We start from the raw sequence: 21,380 nt of genomic DNA, 5'->3' as shown, positions 1-21,380 counted from the left end.
CCCTCCACAAACACAGCTGCTTTGCAAGCTGCAGCCCTTGCAGCCAGGAGAGGGAGCTGATAAGCACTCTAATAGGTCTGATCTTTTTTCAGCCAGAAGAGAGCAGTGTTTCACACTTAGTATTAATAAGGGTCCATTAGATCTAGTCCACTGATTCTCAACTTTTCTGGACTCAAAGCACCCCTCAGAAAATGCCAACTTAGTTTTTACTCTTTTTTATTTTTTTTAAGTGTGGAAAAATACTAGAGCCATTTTTCTGTTGCAAAGAACTGAGACCATAACAGGTCAGAATGTTTTTGACACTCTGGATTCCTATTTGAAATCTCTGGCTTTACCTTGTGGATCAAATTTGCATACCTAACAGTGCTAACATTGCGTGGCACCCTTGAAAGAATCTCAAGGCACCCCAGGTGCCATAGAACCCTGGTTGAGAATCACTAATATAGTCCCTCAGTCACTTGACCTTCCATTCAAAAAGCAGTAGGATTTTATCCATCTGGCTTTGGCCAAGAATCAGAAACTTTGCACTTTAGTTCACTAAAAGACACCCATATGCTAACTAGAGATGGACATCTAGAATACAGTTATGAGACACAGTAGATTAATTATACATGACAACATTTTCAGAAACCATTTCTTCTTTCAGGAGGGCATGAATAAAGGCTAAGAACTATAATTTATCCATATGTTCTGTGTGTGAAGTCACATAGACCCTTGTCATTATGTTCCAAATTTACCATCCTCTACAACTTATTCTCAAGGTAAATGCTGTTGGCTGGGGCCAGTAGTAGATCTCTTATCCTCTGTGAACTCCAGCTATCAGAAGGCAAACTCAACTGCACACAATTACACTGAAAACTTTAAGGATCATCTGCCCAATTAGGCACCTTTAGTTATCATTTTTAATTTCCCTAATTTTCATCAAGGACAGAACAAACCATCTATGCTTCATTGCCTTTTCTTGTAGCCTAGGATTGCTTTCCATTATAACATGATGAACATTTTTTATTTGCAGAAGTACAAACTATGTGAGGATAGAAAATCATCCCCCAGAAGAAGAACGAACCTGAAAGCTCACAATAGGTGGTAGGTCCAAAAACAGAGTAGACAGTCATAGGATAAGCAAAAGGTTCAGAGGTAAAAGTCAACCTCTTCTCCTCTGCGATTAGTAAAAAGTGGTAGCAGAGGGACAGAAAATCCCATATTTGCTCTTCCTGAATAATTCGGTGTGGCCCAGATACTGGAACAACATGCTTCTTCCTCCTGTGGCTGACAGAAAAGAATCACTCCCTGTGGCACTCTCTATGGCACCTGTAGCTGGATGGTTGAGTATCAGCCTGGTCATACCCCCAGACAGGGTAGACTCCCCACCCCTGACCCCTCTCCAGAGCAGCACCTTACAAACAGACCTGTTAACCAGCTCTTTAAACCTAGCATGCAAAAAAAAAAAAAAGGGGGGGGGGGAGGGGGAGGAGGATGACCAATGAAGCTTTGCTTTTACTCAAACCTGTTTAATTACCATAATAATACACTATCCTCACCTATGTGGACCAATGGGCCAGTCTCTATTCATATATGCAACATGCTCATATATGCAAAGTGTTCAGATATGCAAGATGGTAATATAATATAGTGTCCAAAAAGAAATAAAAATATAAAGCCCCTATACAACAGTCCAGAACTTTTATAACAATGCTATTACCAAATCTAATACAAAAACCTGGACATGCACAGGTATTTGCTCTTTTTTCCCCCACGTTTCTTGTATAAGGCTTGGAGTTGAATGCCCATATAAATGGGGTTCATGTAAGTGAGGGTCTACTGTAAGTACAAAAATGTTTTTTGTTGTTGTTGTTTAAAAACAAAAAAGCAAACAAGAAAACCTTATTTTCCAGGTGCAAATATGTGGGATAGACACTAATTCCCTGCAGCCAACCCTTAAGTGTTTCAGCCAATTTCTTGCCAGTTTCTACTAGAGTTGGGTATTTGACTGGTCAAATAAAATTTGGTCAATAGGCTGGTCAAATATTGGTCAAAAATTGTGAAAAAAAATCCCAATGGTCTAAATGATACATAGAAAAAGCACAAATTTTCCATTCAGAAATGTATCAAAACACACAAAAAAAGTATAAAATTACAAAAAAAATTATTTTTCTTGTAAAATTGCTCTAATCTTTGACCAGCCAAAAAACAGGCAGTCATTTGACAATATTTGACCTCTCAGTTGACCTGCTTGCCAACCCTAGTTTCTACGAACCTATTTACAGCTCTTTCATCCAGTTCCAGCTTGTACTTTTGCACGTATTCTTCCACTTATACTACAGTATTTCAAGGCACATTGCAAACCCAGCTCAGTTGTATATGCCTCTTGGTTATTCGTGTTCTAGTGAGCAGCTTTCTTTATCAGTTCTACTGATCTGTTAATTCTCTCCCACATTCCTTGTTCTATCCCTGGGCTTCTTGTCTGTCATGGAAACTTATCTTGACAGAAGGTGAGCCAATGGCCCCAAAGGCATCTGTGGCAATTGTTTCATAGACCAAACATCAGTGTGTGATAACACATTCTAAGAGTGGAGACACTCCAATTCTCTCCTAAATAAGTATTTCTTATAGCGTTATGGACCTTTTCATATGCCCCGAGCTAACCAGAGTCTAGACTTTTGCATATCTCACTTCATATTTGTCTCATATTTGGGACACAGATATGGGGACCACACTTCTCTTTCCTTCAGGCTTTCCATCAGAGAGAGAGCATGTTTCAAATTTTATGCACAGCACATGAGGAAGAAGCTCAACATTCTTTCAGAGATTTGTTTTCCCCCTCAACTCCTATTTTAGGACAGCACAGTTACAAGACCACAGCAGCTATTAACATTCTACACCTTCATAAATGGGTTTGGAGGACCCCAACTTCACAGACAGGGCAAAAAGGTAAGACTTTTTTATGGTGGCAATGCAAGGTTTATAGAAAAGCCACCTAGAAGAGAGTGTAAAAAGGATTATATAGTTTACAACTGGCCTGTTCCAATAACAAAGAGCAGTAAGACTCAGGATGACAGTGGACTCCTAAATTTCTCACGGAAGTGGCAATCTCTATCCAGAAAATGAATCTATTTCTTCTTTTATCATGTGACCTCATTAAAATAAAAAAATGCAGTGCAGCTGCAGCATATTAATTATTTTGCATAATTACCTCCAATTTTCTATGTGAACTTGAGCTTTGAAGTTTATCAGAACATTATTGCCACGTGTCAGGTCTAGTGTGTGTGCTTTGTATAATTTCCTGGCTAGCAATGGTACGAAGAGAAGGAAGTTTGGGGAAGGGGAAGAAGGAAGGGAGAATTTTTCCTTGTTCATTTCACCAGGATGAGTCAGTCCTAAAGAACCAAGTAGCATTTTACAGTGAGAGAGATAAAGGATATCTTTTGTTGGAAGTGCTGGACTGGGACCCAGAAAAACAGGGTTCAGGTCTCTGCTCTGTCACAGATTTTTGGCATGACCATGAGCAAATCATTTTCTCATGCCTAAAGTCACCAACCGTGTTATGTGGGGGAGACAGGGCTTCATAAAAGTACCTAGGTGCTCCCTAAACACCAATAGCAGGAGTCATATTATGACCTTAGATAGTCATATAGTTTACATTGTGTAACTAGGGATTTGGTACAGAGCCCATTGGCAGTGGGAGTTACTCCATCAACTTTGGACCAAGCCCCTTAAACATAAAACTGACTGGACATGACCACGCTAAGATTGTTGCTGTCATTATTATGTCTCCATTAGTGTAACTTAAAAATTGCAGTGTTCAGAATTTTTTCCCTGTGGTTTTTTATCTTATTCTCAGCTTCCTAGTATCCAAGCCAGTTTCCTCTCAACCCCTTACCTGTTTAGCATGTGGTTGCCACACCGTTTTAAAATGATAGGGTGCATTTTATAGAGTGTGTTTTTGTCCTAATAAGAGTAGAAACTGGTCTTATACAAAGCATTTTCATTTCAGCACCAAGATAAACAAGGGCTGTGTAACAAAACTCAACAGCACATTTCTGAAAGGATTATTTTTCTGGAAAACCTTCTGCACCCAACTTCCCTTTACCCACTGCTATGAAATGATGCTAAGTTGAACTATGGGATGCATTACCTGTGAGAGATGCTCTAGTGTCTGATTACAGATGCAAAAAGGATATGCCTACATGAAACATTTACTTCAGAGGTGACTACTTAGCTTTGCAGTAAATGTCTCAGCATCTACACGTGCAGGCCTACTAGGGAGCAGGACAGTAACATACTCTACAGCAGGATAACATTTGTAAATACAAATACTACCCTGCGTAGGAGTTTTCATGTATAGCAGCACACATGCAGACACTGCTGTGGCTGGCTAGGGCACAAGGGTGCTTCAGTGCAGGAGTTGCCTGCTAGCTAGCCCAGCACTAAAGCATCCCCATGCCCCAGCCAGCCACTCCACAGCATGTTACTGAGCCCCGTCGGAGCAGCCCTGGGCTGGCAGTCTGACCCTCCCCTCCTCCCCACTCCCCGGGAGCCACTGTCAACTGGGGCTGCTTCAAATGGGCTCTACGTGCAGCATATTAATAAGCTCCAGAGTGGATTGATCCAGAGTTAATTGTTCCTGGGCGCACATTTAAACAGCACACCTGAGAGCAAAAGACTCTGAGCAATAAGCTCCAGAGTCTATTCAAGTGCACTAATTACATGTGTAGATGTGCCTAAAATGACACATTTCAAAGCAGCCTCTGAATAAAGGTATTGTAATACATGTAAAGCTTTTGAGTCAAAGGCACTTTATAATAGGTTTCTTCCTTGCTTACCCTGCTAAGGTAAAATTGTACATGACAAATAGAATTTTATTATAACCCAAATTCTATAAACAATACATTTCTAAAATTATTTGCTGCTGCAAATATCAGATGTTAACTAGGAAATAAAAATTTACAAAAGAGGAATTAAAATGTCTTGGGGTAGGGAAGGAACTCTTTTAAAGCTTTATTTAAACAGTCTTCTAGACAAAATGTGTATGGATCAGTTGCTTTAAAAAGGAGTTTTACTCCAAAGCTAACCAAGCTGCAGAAACTGAGAATATTTTAAAAGAAATTTGTGTAATCTTTCTAGCAAATTGCTGAATAAAGACGTTTTCTATATTCACATTAGGGAGCTACAATAGATCATGTATAAAATAAAGGTCAAATCTCAAAACACTAGAAAGAAAAGGATGGCATAACAGAGTTAATGTTATAAAACTCTGTTATGTAGGTACTGTAAGTATAGCTAATGTGCAAAAATACGAGTATTTATATGAAGGCTTTTGTATTTAAAAAAAACAAAACAGAGAAAAAGCACATTATTATTTGAAAAAGAGACTTTTGGCCACAGTAAAGAAAATATTCACTGTTAACTGCAGGAATGTGCTCTGTCTAGGAGATTCACAGTAGATACAATCAATATCTACTGTTCACTTACTATTAATTCCTGAACTCTCTTATTGCTGAGCCTGATGGCAGGATTCTAGGATTAGAACTCATATGATGGAATTTCTTTAAACAGGTGAGACCATGTGCTAAAAATGCACTGACTCACAACATGAGAAACTGGTACTAGTCATTGAGATTTATCTCTGTGAAGCTGGACAGATACAAAAGGAAGTAAGTACCACCCTGGTTTTGAAACACTTTTTTCTGATTAATGTGTTTCAGCTTTTTACTCTATCCATCAGGCTATAATATTTTCTCTTTACTACACTTTTCCTATACCAACATAATATTTCTGTATATGTAGCCGATAAAAATTTAATTCAAACAGCTATCACTGTCATGTAAAGAGGCAACACACAAAGTTCTGTTGTTACAGGGAATAGAACTTTACTCTTAAAACATGTTCCAAAAGCATAGTTAGTCCTGACCGGTGAATGAAATTCACCTCTGTAACACCCAGCTCATCACTGAATCCTGCCCAAATCCAGTAGTTCAAACAATTTTCTTTTCAAAGCAGTAAAATCTGGAAAGATGCACTTTTCTGATAAGATTTGCTAAAACTCTCTTGTAATTTTCCAAAAAATCTCCTATATTATCACCAGGCATTTTGAATGTACTATTTCTTTTAAAGGAAAAAGAATAGGCAGCTTTAAAGTACGTTTTTATTGACAGCTTCAACTGAACTTTTCTCTTTGAGATGGAAAATAGTAAAAGGGATTTTAAAAAATTGTTAAAATAATCCTGCAGGATTTGATTTTGAGACAATTAGAAAGGATCAGAAGAGCCTTTCTCAAGCATATCTGTCAGTGTGTCCCAGCAAGATATGTTTTTATTTCATTGCTAAAACAACAGATTGTTACTGACCTAAATGTCAGATGACACTTCATCTGAAAAAAGCTACACCAGCACCACCCAGCAAGGCGGTGGAGAGCTGGCATTAAGACTTCCTCAAAATAGCCTGGGAAAACAGAAGCCTGAAGTGGCAAGAGTCTTACCTTGAATATGCAAGATCCAAGGAGAGAAGATCACTGATTCACAACAGTGGAGGACTGAGAAAATGCTCTGATCAGCAGCTGGTAGCATGCTTTGGCTTTTATGTGCAGGTGGGAGGAGCTGCTCCTTATAGTAGGTGGGCAGGGAAGAAAGCAAGCAGGCAGCACTCAAAAGGCACTGTGCAGCTGATTTTGTTCTTCAGGGAGTGAGAAGGAAGTGGAAAGGGAAGGAGATTGAATGGCATTCACAGAGGAAGAAAAGCTTGATTTTATTTGTTTGTTTGTAATCAGTCAACCCATTAAGGGCTTAATGTTATTTCTTTAAAACTAGTGTATTTTTTCCAGTTAGAGTTGCAATGCTCCAAGGTCCATTTTTGCCTAATTTGAGGATTTTTTACACCAGTAGAATAATAGTCCAAAGTAGTTAGTAGAAAAGCTGATATCCTTCCTTCTCTGAAGGAAGGAAACTAGAAACAGCAGCCTCTCAGTCCTTAATGTTGCCTACTTATACAGTTACTGGGTTTCTTTTATACTCTATTCCTCCACTCCTGAATACTCTTATTTTTCTGTCTGTGGTGTTACCTTGGTTTTTCTTGGTACAGCTGTAGCGTGTCCTATCTACACACTGAATCTACCCTCATTTGGAAAAGTTTCCTTGTTCCCTTGTGATTGATTATAAATCATTTTCCTTATGTGTTATTCCCAAAAACCCAGCATAGCTAAAAAGACACGTAGGAACAGATTCCTGGGGGCTTCTGTGTTACTTTATTGCTCATACTACCTCATTTGCTGTTTTCAGAACACTGGAAAGCAGTATTTTGGTCATGTCCAGGGGCATCCATTCATTTGCCTAGCCTCACAAGAGGAAACAAGTGCTAAATGAATATCCAGCTGAAATGGAATAATTCTTGATTGGTGCCACAACCTGCATTAAAGAACCTTGATCCTGTTGGTTCCTCTTGGTGCTGCTATCGTACCAATGCCAAATGAAAACATGCTTTTCAAAATTGTGTTAAACGAGCAAACTAACAAATTCAGAGAATGGGGAAATTGATGAGGAGAGGAGAGGAGTGGAGACCAAATTGGATGGGCCAAAGTAAGAGAGAGGACAGTGGTACTACCAAGTTAATAACATACATAGGAAGTAGGACAGTGCTCAGCTGAAGGAGAAGAGTTTAAGTGGGTCATCTCTTCTGTACTTCTGCAAGTGGTGGTGCTGATGAGATAAGGGAGAAGGGGGATAAGATGTTACAGAAGGGAGATTAGGTAAATTCATTTGGAAATGAATGGATAATACACAGTGGGTGAATCTACACATGTAATTAATACATATCACACTGGAGTTTATCACTCCTGGGCACCACATTTACACATGCACCTGGGACCACAGCACATTAAGCTGGGTTGGAGTATCCCTGGGTGGCAGTGGGCCTAGAGGTCAGCCTGCCAGTCTGGGGCTGCTCTGTCCCAGCTCAGTATGCTGCAGAAGGGCTGGCTGGTAGGAGTGTGCAAAATGGGCCGTATTCGATTTGGATTTGGCCTGACTTGGGGACAATGATTCAATTAGTTGATTTGGATCACAGACCCAGGAGGCACAGTCACTGAGCTGGGGGGATGTGGGCCCCCCCCTTTATACTCCCCAGCAGACCTGGAAGTGGACCAGAAGTGCTTCCGGTCCGTTTCTGGGTCTGCTGCCGAGCCCACTGGGGAGCCTCCCGCATTCCCATGGGACACTTCATCCACCCCACCATCTCAGCGTTCAAGAGCTGCCGGCTACCTTGAGGTATGTAGAAAAAACATCGAAAGCTGTGTCTATGTCCGAATTGCTGAATCGTTCCAAATCTCTCCAAATTGATTCGGAGGGTTCTGATTTGATTCGGAGAGATTAAAGGGTCTCCTGATTCGATTTGGATTCAGAGATTCGGACACTGAATTGGACTGAATCTCCGCTGAATTGGATCAGGGACCGAAGCTTCACACAACCCTACTGGCTGAGGCACCAGAGGGCTTCAATGCAGGGCTAGCCAGCAAGAAGCCCCCACAGTGATGCACCCTCATGCCTTAGCCAGCCCCATCAGCATCTACACGTGTGTTGCTGTGTACTAAAGAATGCCACTGCAGGAGAGTACTTGTATTTACAAATACTAACCTACAGCAGGATTTATTAGTTTACCACCACCTAATAGAGCTGTGTAGATATAGAGACTTTACTGTGGGGTGAATTATTCAGCTCTGCAACAAACATCTTGTATAGATGTGCCCAGTATCTACCACTCCCTAGACTAATGGTATGAATACCTAGTGCAGTGCCATGCAAGATTGAGACACCTAACCTAAGTTCAGGTGCTAGGCATGGTGTATTGGTAAGAGTGTGGCTTTCTAATTAGTCCTATGGACAAGCATGGCTTATTAGCCTTGTGGGGAGCTGTACTGTTCCTGGTACCCAAGCCAGCTCACATATTTCTGCATGGCACTGCCTTGTACCTGTAGACATACTGTTTGAGGTCAGTCTGGCCACAGCATTCTAGATATCAAGACACTGGTTCTTTGCTGGATTGCGACACTACAGCTAGTATCTTGAAATCTGGGTGCCTCATACTAAGCTTTTCAACCCAGAATCAAGAACCTGAGGCTGAGCAGCTGTAGCTTCTGCCGAAGACCTGAGGGAAATGTAAGTGAAAGCAGTTCAGGACCTAAGTTATTTAATGATGGAGTAAAGCCAGAAGGTCAATTAAGATGAGAAATGGTGGATTATCTTTACCTTTCCTTTCTTCCTTCACCTCTTTACCTTTCTTTCTTTCTCTTCACTATCAGAAAGCTAAAGAGCCATGTCTTTGGTAGCTCAGCTGACTTGGCTGTTCTGATCTGGAGGAACAGATCACCATACTCTAGAAAGTGAACTCCTATTTGCATGACTGTTAATGTTATCCAAGAGCAGTTTTTGGTAAGCATAGGAATCTGCCCCACTGTCCTTGGTCAGTGACTACTCCTGTTCTTTGAACTGCATAGCTGCTGCTTTCTAAACCAGAGCTGGGAGCCAGAGCTGGGTGCCAGGAGCATATGGGCACCAATTGCTTACATGGTTCTGGATCAAAGCTATCTTATATTTGATTAGACATAATAAGTTATTCAACAGCAGTTCTGTACTTAATGGATTTCTGTAGCTAAGTATGAATGAACTAACATTCTTTTTAGAACCTGCATTGAGCAGGAGGAACTCATCCTCCTGCTCAATGCAAATAATTATGATGTCATGGGGATAACGGAGACCTGGTGGGACTCCTCCCATGACTGGACCACAGGTATAGATGGCTATACCCTGTACAGGAGGGATCGTGTAGAGAAAAGGGGCGGGGGTGTAGCTCTCTATGTTAAGGAAAGCTACACGTCCCTGCAAGCTGATATTGGCGGCTAGGGTGGACAGCTGGAGACCCTCTGGGTTAAAATCCGTGGGGAACATGGCACAGGGGACACAATGGTGGGAGTCTACTACAGACCTCCCACCCAAAGTCCTGAGCTTGACCAGGAGTTTGCCCGGGAACTGGCTGAGGCAGCATGCTTCAGGACCATGGTCGTCATGGGTGACTTCAATTACCCGGACATCTCGTGGGAGGATCGCTCAGCTAAATCTGAGCGGTCGCAAAGCTTCCTCTCATGCATGGATGACCTCTACCTGACTCAAGAAGTCTATGGGCCAACGAGAGGCAAAGCGCTGCTCGGCCTGGTACTGGCTACTGGGGATGACCTAGTCGGCGACCTAGTGATCGATGGGAAGCTGGGTGACAGCGACCACGAGCTGATCACCTTCACCATCCCCCGAAAAGCTGGCAAGTCAGTCAGCAACACGGAAGTCCTTGACTTCAGGAAAGCCGACTTTGACAAGCTCAGGAGGCTTGTCAGTGAGGCCCTAAGGGACCATGACCATGGAGAAAGGGGAGTTCAAGAAGAGTGGTTGCTCCCCAAGGGAGCGATCCTCAATGCACAAACTAAGTCTATTCCATCTCAGAGGAAAGGCAGCAAGAGGGCACAGCAGCCCCCCTGGCTCTCCAGGGACCTAGCAGACCTCCTGAGGCTAAAAAGAAAGGCCTACAAAGGATGGAGGATGGGAGTCACCTCCAAGGAGGATTATTCTGCACTGGTCCAGTTCTGTAGGGAGCAGACCAGGAAAGCCAAGGCTGCAACTGAACTCCAACTAGCTTTGAGCATCAAGGACAATAAAAAGTCCTTTTTCAGATATGTGGGGAGCCGGAGGAAAAGCAGGGGCAACGTTGGACCCCTGCTGAACCAGATGGGGCAACTGACAATTGACGCCCAGGAAAAAGCCAACCTATTAAATAGGTACTTTGCGTCGGTCTTTCATCAGTCCCATGGGACGCCCATGCCCACTATGGGACGGGGAAGTCCAGGTGAGGGTGATCCCCTGCCCTTCATTGATGCTGACTTCGTGAAGGAACATCTTGAGAAGCTGGATACCTTCAAGTCAGCCGGCCCTGACAATCTTCACCCCAGGGTACTCAAGGAGCTGGCGAGCATCATAGCCCAGCCTCTAGCGCGGATCTTTGAAAACTCTTGGTGCTCTGGTGTAGTGCCCGAAGACTGGAAGAAGGCCAATGTGGTGCCTGTCTTCAAGAAAGGGAGGAAAGTGGATCCGGCTAACTATAGGCCCATTAGTCTGACTTCTATCCCGGGGAAGATCTTAGAAAAGTTTATTAAAGAGGCCATCCTTAATGGACTGGCCGATGCCAACATCTTAAGGGATAGCCAGCACGGGTTTGTCGCGGGTAGGTCTTGCTTGACCAATCTCATTTCCTTCTACGACCAGGTGACCTATCACCTGGACAAGGGAGAAGAGATTGATGTCATATATCTTGACTTCAAAAAAGCCTTTGATCTGGTTTCCCATGATCACCTCTTGGAGAAACTGGCCAATTGTCGCCTTGGGTCCTCCAGGATCCACTGGCTGGAAAATTGGCTCCGTGGTCGGACCCAGAGGGTAGTAATTAATGGAAGTCACTCATCGTGGTGTCCTGTGACCAGTGGGGTCCCCCAAGGCTCTGTCCTTGGACCCATACTGTTCAACATCTTCATTAATGATGTGGACACTGGAGTCAGAAGCGGACTGGTCAAGTTTGCCGATGACACCAAACTTTGGGGCAAAGCATCCACACCAGAAGACAGGCGGGTGATCCAGGGTGACCTGGACAGGCTCAGCAAGTGGGCGGATGAGAATCTGATGGTGTTCAACGCCGATAAATGCAAGGTTCTCCACCTTGGGAAGAAAAACCCGCAGCATCCTTATAGGCTCGGCACTGCTGTGTTGGCTAGCACTATGGAAGAAAGAGACTTGGGGGTCATCATTGACCACAAGATGAACATAAGCCTGCAGTGCAATGCTGCGGCTAGTAAAGCGACCAAAATGCTGGCTTGCATCCATAGATGCTTCTCAAGCAAATCCCGGGACGTCATTCTCCCCCTGTACTCGGCCTTAGTGAGGCCGCAGCTGGAGTACTGCGTCCAGTTTTGGGCTCCACAATTCAAAAAGGATGTGGAGAAGCTTGAGAGAGTCCAGAGAAGAGCCACGCGCATGATCAGAGGTCAGGGAGGCAGACCTTACGATGACAGGCTGAGAGCCCTGGGGCTCTTTAGCCTGGAAAAGCGCAGGCTCAGGGGTGATCTGATGGCCACCTGTAAGTTTATCAGGGACGACCACCAGTATCTGGGGGAATGTTTGTTCACTAGAGCACCCCAAGGGATGACGACTAGGTCGAATGGTCATAAACTACTACAAGACCATTTCAGGCTGGCCATAAGGAAGAATTTCTTTACTGTCCGAGCCCCCAAGGTCTGGAACAGCCTGCCACCAGAGGTGGTTCAAGCGCCTACATTGAACACCTTCAAGACGAAACTGGATGCTTATCTTGCTGGGATCCTATGAACCCAGCTGACTTCCTGCCCTTTGGGCAAGGGACTGGACTCGATGATCTTCCGAGGTCCCTTCCAGCCCTAATGTCTATGAAATCTATGAAACCCAATATCTTACAGTTCACTTAAAAAGGCAGGGGTTGTGGCCTGAGAAATGTCCATCTAATTTTAGACTGGAAATAAATAGTAAGGAAGGGATAGGATGAGGACCCTTTAAGTAGCTCACATGGTAAATCAGTATACATACATGAACATTCTGCAATGACCGAACCATTAACTGATGCAACCAATCAAAACACTAGATCTTCTCCGCAAAACTGGAAGTAACCCTCACGTGACTACATAATGATAAATAATTAAGCAATTCTGCACAAAAAGAAATTTGAAGTCAAGATTACCAGAAAGAGAAGTCTAACTTTAGGCATTCACTGCCTTCCTCAGTGCCACAAATTGGCCTGGTTTTCAAATTCAGCAGATAGTCCTGGGTCTCAGGTGCTTTTAAATATCTAGCCACTTTTTCTGTGGATGCAAACTTGGTTTTAGAAGCCTACAATTAGTCTTCTCTCTTTGAAGAGCTTGGCCCTCATCTTTAGATGTGAACTTCTCAGAATTAATCGGTATTAGAGGAACTCTGTGTGACTCATCCACAATCCCTAGTCTAGGGAGTCCTGTTTGGATGTATATCCCAATAGATTTCATTTTAGTGCAGCCTCAGCTTTTTATAACAGAGTGATAGGAATAGAGGACCTGAGCAAAAGAGAGATTGTACTTGCTTAGCACTTTCCAGAAGCACTTGACAAACCTTGTTTAAGCTTTCCAGTATCTCTATAAGGGAGGGGAATGGTATGCCACCTGTTTTACAGATCCTTAAATTAAAGCACCATCACTTTAAATGGTTAACTTCAAGTTATCAGACAAAAGTGTCAGGAGTATTATGTCCTTGTTCTCCACATCAGTAGTAAAGCACTTTCCTTTCCCTGATGAGTTGTTTAGTGCATAGTGTGGCAGAGTACCTTCAGTGCCTGCTACGTTAAGGTTTGGGAGCAGGCAGCAAGGTAGCCTGCAGGCATGGGCTACCCTTAATCAGGAGGGCCCTGGGACTGAAGGAGGGGGCAAAGTGTAATCTTTCATACTAGTCTCTTGTCCACCACTTAGATTATTCTACCTGGCCCGCACTATCTGCTACTTTATGGGTCGACAGTTTGGCTAGCTGTGTAGATTATTAAAGTCGCCAAGGATTCTCACCTGCCACATCTTGGATGTGAAGTAATCTTGGGGAGGATGATGTTGTCCTCTTTTCCTTCAGCCCCTTTACACCTGCACACAGTGTAGCTTGGGTCTGGGGCTCCACCTCCCCTACACCCCTCCCCCCATGCCACCCTGATGGTGCAGTGTCAAGTCCGATGTATATTTGTCTTGGTTCACTCACTTACAAGAGTCTTTGCCACAATAATAGTGGCACAGGCTAGCAGTGAAAATGTCCACAATAAATACATCTATTTCTACTCAGTCTCACGTATCATTTCCTTATGCAAGGAATGTGGGACTTGAACATGCCTAAACACAGTCCCAGCCTTCTTACTCACCATTTTTTTACTCTCCTTTTCTCTTTTGTTTTTAAGGTTCGACTTTGATCACCAGTATCTGCCTCCAATGGATGCTGCTGTGGTAACTACACTGACTCCTCCAAGTCTGTTTTGGTGATCAGCCTCTCTATACCAGGCCTCCACCAATTGCCCCTGCTGGGGCATTCTGCCTTCTTGCACTATTCCGGGTGAGGTGGGGAACTCACTTCCAGTTCCCCTTTGATGCTGTCCTGCGGTAGTTTTAAACTGGTCCCTGTGTTCTGCCCTACAAATCAGCACTGGCATACATTTACAAGGTGTGCCCATGATAGGGGCGGACGCTTTCTCTCCTTCCCCCCTTCCACTGCTGGCAGCCGGTAAGCTCGTGGTCCCAGCATCTGTGATAAGTCTTTAGATGTGGTAGGCTCGTCTTCTCTGCCACATGGAGCAGCCTCCATTTTAACTCAGGCCCTCAGAGGTAGGGCAGCAATCTGCTGCTGGCAGCTGGAAGAACACCCCCCAGCTGAGCTGCTGCTTGGAACATCCTTGGAGGTAAGGACAGGAGCTATAGGGATGGCAGGAGGCTTCTGGTCCTGGGTATGACTTGAAACTGCACCCTGATGGGGAAGGATGGTCTGGTGGGACTGTTCATGGTGGGGCAGTTCCCCAGAAATGCCAGACCAGTTGTGTTCCCAGTGAAAGGCAGGTAGGGGTGCCTTAAAACCCCAACCCCCACATCCTGGTGGGTTACCCCAAGGTAGGGACAAGCATGGGGCCAGGCACAACTAGAAAGAGGCACCTGAGCCCATAGGGTGAAAGACCCCAGTGGCATGTGGCCAGGCATGCCTAGTGAGAGACACCTGAGCTCATAGGGTGAAAGACCCTGATGGCCCCAGTAAGGGGGCAGGGACAGAGTAACCTCAGTGAGGGGGCAGAAATATGTGGAGGCCCACACAGAGTAGGGTGCACAGTTGACCCAAAGTGCTGTGTGTGAGAGTGGTCAGCAGCTGAGTTCAGCCTGGAATAAGGCATAAGGCCATTGATCACATACAGTAGGGATTGTGAGAGGATGGCCTGAAGTGCTGAATGTACCCCAGCTGGAGAGTAAGTAGGGAAGCCCAAAGTGCCATGTAGAATAGGGCCGGAGGAGGAACCAAAGTGCTGCATGGAGTAAGGCAGATTGGGAGTGGCCCAGGAAGGGGCAGTATGTGAGAGGCCCAGTGAGAGTGGGCAGAGTGCAAGAGGCCCTTTGAGAGAGGGTGGTGTGAAAGGGGCCCAGTGAAGGCAGAGTATGTGTGCTGGATGTTAGAAGCCCTGCAAGGGGCAGAGTTTGGCTTGGGCATGGACCACAGCTATCATCAACTTATGTTGTCATCTGCGAGGCATGGGACATGGTAAGTGTAGGTTGGAGCCGTGTATATTGCCCTGATCACCAGGGCAAGTAAATGGGCAGCCTCCTGCCTGATTGACATCTTATTACCATCAAGGCATAGCAGGAAAGGAAGATGGGAAGTTAGCCCAGAGAAAGATGGGCAGGTCAATACTGCAAGTCATCCCTGAGCTGGAGGTGCCCCTGTCACACAGAGAGACTTTATAAATAAAATATTCTGAATAAAACTGGATTCACATTATCCTGCCATTACAGTAGGTTTTGGAGCACATCATATTTCACTTGAGTAGACATCCAGCAGGAAAGAAATGGTAGCTACATCTGTGCAGCACCATGGATGGGCTAATTAGCACTGCTGATTCCAATTAGCCCAACCTCATGCAAATTAGCCTATCCATGGCACCACAGAGGCCCAGCTACAGTGCTTCCGGTAGGAAGTGGCCCACCTGGGAAAGCTTTGCACAGTAAGTGTACCACAAAGACATGGTCCAAAATGATTTGATTCATTTTGCCTAGCACGGGGCTTTCAAACTGGTGGCTTGCAGGCTGCATGTGACCCACAATTGGTTAATCTATGGACCTCCAGGCTCCTATCAGCTGCCATTCCCTCTGTTGCAACAGCCAGGATCTCTAAGGTTTTGTTCTGACTTCCACTTCCAGTGCCTGTCCCAGGGGCAGCAAGACCTATGGGAGCTCATGGCACTGCAGCAGGGAAGCCCATGACTGCTGACCTGGGGGGGGACACTTGTGCACATGCATGGTGGAGCAGCTGCCCAGGCACACAGTTGAGGGAGTCCATCTGATGAGGCCTGAGGTGGGGGAGTGAACTGCCTGCATGTGCAGTAGAGCAGGGAAGGGACCTGTCCGTGAATATGGTGTGGGGGCAGGGGGCTGCCCACGTGTGTGCAGTGGAATGAAATGGGGATTGGCAGCTCACTCTGTGCATCAGTGGGGTGAGGGGTGCCACCTATGCATTCCCTCCAGCAGCCCCTGGCTTGCACTATTATGGTCTGCATGGGATACGGCCCCAGCCACTGAGAAGTTGGACAGCCCTGGCCTAGTAAAATACAAGTTGAAATGGGGTCCAATTACTGCATATAAATAAACAGTGGAGAGGAATGAACTGTTTAATCTGAAGGACAATGCTGGCACTTATAAATCAGTATAAACTGACCACCTCTACATTCAGGATGGAAATTACAGGAGAATGCCAAGTAGCAGCACGAACTGGGGCAAACCTCCGAGCAGCTACATATTGCTAAAGGAACATGCAACTGATTAGTAACTGTGTAATGTAATTTTTCCATCTGCAGACTCCTGTAGCAATACAATGGAAGCAGCTTCAACCCTGTTTCATTCAGGGTTAAATTTACAGTGATTCATCTAAACTTGTATCCCTATAAGACCATGAGGAGGTAACAGTTATGGGTACAGCAGCTGATGCAAACTATTCTTCTGAAGTGGTTAAAAGTTACCTCTGCCCATAGCCAGAGATTGTACTGAGGAAATATTGTCAACATAGAAGGGACTTTAGAAAAGTATTTTTATTCAAGCTCTCACAAACAGCAGGTGATCTGCTGATCAGAAAGGAGCAAGAACTCATAGAATTTAAGGGAAGGAAGGGAAGTGCCCTGTAGAAACAGTATGCATCAGTCTGTGGTTGACTGGAATGGAGTTCTTCGGGCTTTTTCTGTAGAAGAAAGTGTCTAATCATCAGAGGAGTAAGGCACTGGAAGGGTTGCCCAGTAGCAACTAGGAGGGGCAAAAAGCCTAACTATTTTTACAATAGAGCTCAATGGGCACATTTACATGAGACATTTACTGTGGAGATGCCAAATTAGCTCTGCAGAAAAGTCTCTGCATCTACACGTGTGGCCCTATTAGGCTGCAGTAATCCATTTAACTCTACCATAGGTTAATACTTGTAAATACAAGTACTATCCTGCAGCAGAGTTTTTTACCGTGCAGCAGTACATGTGTAAATACTGACAGGGATGGCTGGGGCATGAGGGTGCTTCAGGGTGGGGGCTGCCTGCCAGCTAGCCCTTCACTGGAGCACCCATGTGTCCCAGGCATCCTCTCCGCAGCATGTTAAGCTGGGTCAGAGCAGCCCCAGGCTGACAGGCTGGCCCTCTCAGGACCCCTTCTAGCTATGGCTGCTCCAACCAACTCAGCCAGTCCCAGGTGCATGTATAAAAGTAGTACCTGGAAACAATACACACCAGAGCAATAAGCTCCACAATTTATTTAGGTGCAGCACATGGAGCTCAGGCAGAGCAACCCTGGGTAGCAGGGGACCCCGGAGGTCAGCCTGCTAGTCCAGGGCTACTCCCCTCAACTCAATGTGCTACATAAGAGCTGGCAGGAGCATGTGTCCCAGCCAGCCAGGCAGCATTTACACTTGCGCTGCTATGGAGTTTTTTGCTTCACATTAATTGCACGTGTAGACGTGCCCAATGTGTATGAAATAAATTTGCATGGGATGATGCCTGTGATGTCTGCACTTGTTGACCCAGTCCTATGTTCTTAACCATTTGAATCTTCTAGAACAGGGATCAGCAACTTATGGCTCATGGACTCATTTGATCTGGCCCATGGACATGGAGCTTAGGCACCATTCAGCAGCAGGGGGCTTGGGGACTTTGCTTGTATGACATTGTGGGGAAAAGCGCTAGCTGCAGATGCTGAATGCTTTCCCTTGCTGTCATGGTGAAAAGTGGCAGCAGTGGAAGATTTCCCAATACTGCCATGGTGAAAGTGATAGCAGCACCTGGGTCCTAGCACCCACCTTTCTACTACCCAGTTCTGACCCAAACTGGGTCACTCCAGCCTGCAGCCCAAAATAGGTTGCTGCCCAGTGCTGTGGAGCACTTTAACTTGCCTCTTATCCACACACAAAAGTAGCAAAACTGATTTATGTGTCTTCCAAGAATGATTTGAAGCAGACTAGCCTTTTTAGGCTAGTCTAAGGGCCTTGTTACATGGTGATTTTGGGCTGCTCCTGGAGATTTTAGCCCTTTGATTGTCACACATTAACACCTTAAAAGTAGTATTAAGCACTTGTTATGTAGTTCAATCCTAGCACTCTAGGTCAGGATTATCTCTGATCCACACTACCCAGCTCCTGCTCCATTAAGGCATAGCCACTCCCTACAAATGTGCCACCCAAGCTGAAGTCCTCCAGTATCCCAAGATTTCTCACACCCCTGACCCTAGAGCAGGGATAGAAGTCTGTCCTGGCTTACCAGTCCTCTAGTGGCATCTTGCAACTACAAATCCTAGTCCTGCCCCTACTCACCAGGCCTCTAGAGGCAAGTCACAGCTGAGCAGGTAAGGGACAATCAGAGAAGGTTTCTACACTAAGGGTGTGACTGCTCCAAACTCCATGAAGACCCAGCTGCAACTGCAGCTGTGCTGTGATAGTGCAAGGCTGGGCTTGCCATGGAGACTGGCCCCAGCTGCGCTGGCAGGACACACAACAGAGTAGGGCAGGGGGCAATCTGGAGCCACTAGGATCTTGTGGTGGGGGCAGCTTTATCTGGGGCCAGGACAGAGCTGCAATCTGCAGCCTGCACACTCCGGACAGGGACATGCAGGCAGCGGATTGTGGCTGTTCCCCTGCTCTGGACCAGGCTGTCACCACTGCAAGGAGCCAAGTCAGAGCTGTGATCCACTGCCTGTGCGCCCCTACCCAAAATGTGCAGGCTGCAGATCGTGGTTCTGCCCTGGCCCTGGACCAATCTGCCCCCGCTGCAAGATCCCAGCAGCTCTGGAGAAGCCCCCTGCCCTGCCTGCCACACGCCCTGCCAGTGCAGCTGGGGCGGGTCTGCATAATAACCCCAGCCTTGCACTATCACAGCACAGCTGTGGCTGGGGTCTCCATGGAGACCAGCCCCAGCCATGCAGGCAGGGGCTGCTGGGAAATGGAGTCCAGCTGCTGGTTGGATCCACCATTTTGCCCACCCTGGTCTAAGATCTGTTTCAGGTGACTAATACGAGGGCTATCAAGCTGTGTCTTCACTGGAGAATAGAATTCTTAATAATGTACTTGATATAGTGAAACCAGTTCAAACATGAAGAGTACGCTGCATCCACACTACTGATATCCACACTGACTCATTTCAACAATTATTTTACTTAATCTGAACCAGTCTGCTTCCAGAAAAAGCAAAGGCTATTTGACACAGTCCAGTTAGTTCTCTTGTTTTTGTCCCATATGCACAGGCAACTTCTGGTCTCTCAGAATTCCTTGTCTCCATGATCTGTATCAAGAAAATTTTAGGATGGGTGCTTGGATGGAGCCACTTAAATGGTTTAAAACAGTTTAAGCATAGATTAGAGTAAAAAAAATACAATTCCTCCATAGAATCAGCCTAACTAGCATGGGCTTGCTGACTCTGACCTAATCGGTTCAGTTAGGAATGGTCTGCTCTCTAGTGCAGAGACAGTCCCAGAGTCTATTGCTGTCAGTAGCAGCAGCATTCCCAAATGAGTTATGGTGAGGCAGGGCTATGGCACCTCCTTCCCGTTGTAGATAAGAACGTATGCTGCACTTAAAAACAAAGGCTTTTCTGGGCATCTACGCCAAAGATCTAGGACAGAATGGGCTAAGTCTTACTCCACCTATTGGGCATTTAAGTAGCACTTAAATATCTGATTGCAATCCTATTTCGCTCTGCTTGAATCCCTGAAAAAGGTGCAATCCTTCAACTGTCCATGTCTCTTGTCCTGGAATAAATTCTAAAAAGGTTCATAGGATAAGAAGTATTAACACTTTATCCCAGAATATTGCCATGTGCATCTGAATGGTTATTCAAGGATTGCATCACTGAATCAGTGGCAGAAAAGTGGCTGTGCATTCAGCCACTCACTAAACCCCTATTGGAAGGGTGATACGTGTACATACCGATCCTGTGATATTTCTGTTTTGGGGCAAACATGGGCACAATTTGTCCAGGGACAAATGCAACATCTGTTCCTAGCCTAGGTGGAATAGGATCTGGCCCATTACATTTACTGTTGGTACTGATGTCTCAGGGCACCTCTACTAGGGATTCTATCCAAGAGGTACTTTCTAACTTTCATAGCATGCTAATGCACTGCAACCACTATTTCTTAACGAGCATGATTTCATCCTGTACTATATAGCATAGCTGCCATAGCAAATAATTTGGAGACTATCAGAAGGATTCTGCATAGCTAGGAATGTATATTCCCTTTTGCCTTTAAATCAATGGCTTCTATTAATTTTTTCCCTCTGGCTTTCATCCTAAAGTACACAGTAAAAGGTTATTATGAAAAAAGGGAGGTATCATCTCTAAAATTCAGGCAAAGCTACAGCTCTATCTGCATGGTTCCTCAAGTGTCTTTCAAATGGACATATACAGAAAGTAATAATATTATTTTTAATAATAACTACATACAGTTTTTTTAGAAGGCAATGAATCTCTGTCCAGGTATTTATTAGTGATTTGGATGCTGGCATGGAAACCTTCTTGAGCAAGTTTGCAGATAACATGAAACTGAGAAAGACTGCAAACATGTTGGAGGATGGAAGCACAATTTAGAAGGATCTTGACAGATTGGAAAGCTGGGCTGGAGCTAACAAGATGAAGTTCAGTGCTGACAAATGGAAAGTCCTACACCTAGGGAAGAATAATCAAAACACAAATGCAAAATGTGTGGATGCCTGGTTGGACGGCAGCATTACAGAGAAAGATCTGGGAGTCTTGGCAAATCACAGGATGAGTCTCCAGTGTGATGCAGTCCCACAAAAGGTGAATACCATTTTGGAATGCATCAATAGAAGTATTATGTGCAAGACATGGATAATAATGATAGTGTGTCTCTACTCAGCACTGGTTGGGCCTCATCTAAAGTATTGCGTGCAGTTTTGGGCTCCTCATTTTAAAAAGGACATGGAGAAATTAAGGTCCAAAGGTGGGTAACAAAGATGATAAAAGGCTTGGAAGGCAAGACACACAAGAAGAAGTTGAAGGAAATAGGATGTTTAGCTTGCACAAAAGGT

General features: G+C 44.9%; 1 protein-coding gene across 2 annotated transcripts in view; it reads right to left on the bottom strand.

Annotated features, from left to right (window-relative positions):
* The window catches only part of COL8A1 (collagen type VIII alpha 1 chain), a 170,842-nt gene extending 164,230 nt beyond the window's left edge, over positions 1–6,612 (bottom strand). For both annotated transcript variants that reach the window (XM_014603997.3, XM_019476545.2), the window contains exon 1: positions 6,479–6,612. The gene's annotated coding sequence lies outside the window, so the exon portion shown is untranslated. The remainder of the gene's footprint in view (positions 1–6,478) is intronic.
* Positions 6,613–21,380: the final 14,768 nt, after the last annotated feature.

The sequence above is a fragment of the Alligator mississippiensis genome, chromosome 1 (assembly GCF_030867095.1).
Source record: "Alligator mississippiensis isolate rAllMis1 chromosome 1, rAllMis1, whole genome shotgun sequence".
Lineage (NCBI taxonomy): Eukaryota > Metazoa > Chordata > Crocodylia > Alligatoridae > Alligator > Alligator mississippiensis.
The sequence above is the reverse complement of the archived record's forward strand: the minus strand, read 5'-3'. Positions and strand labels throughout refer to the sequence as shown.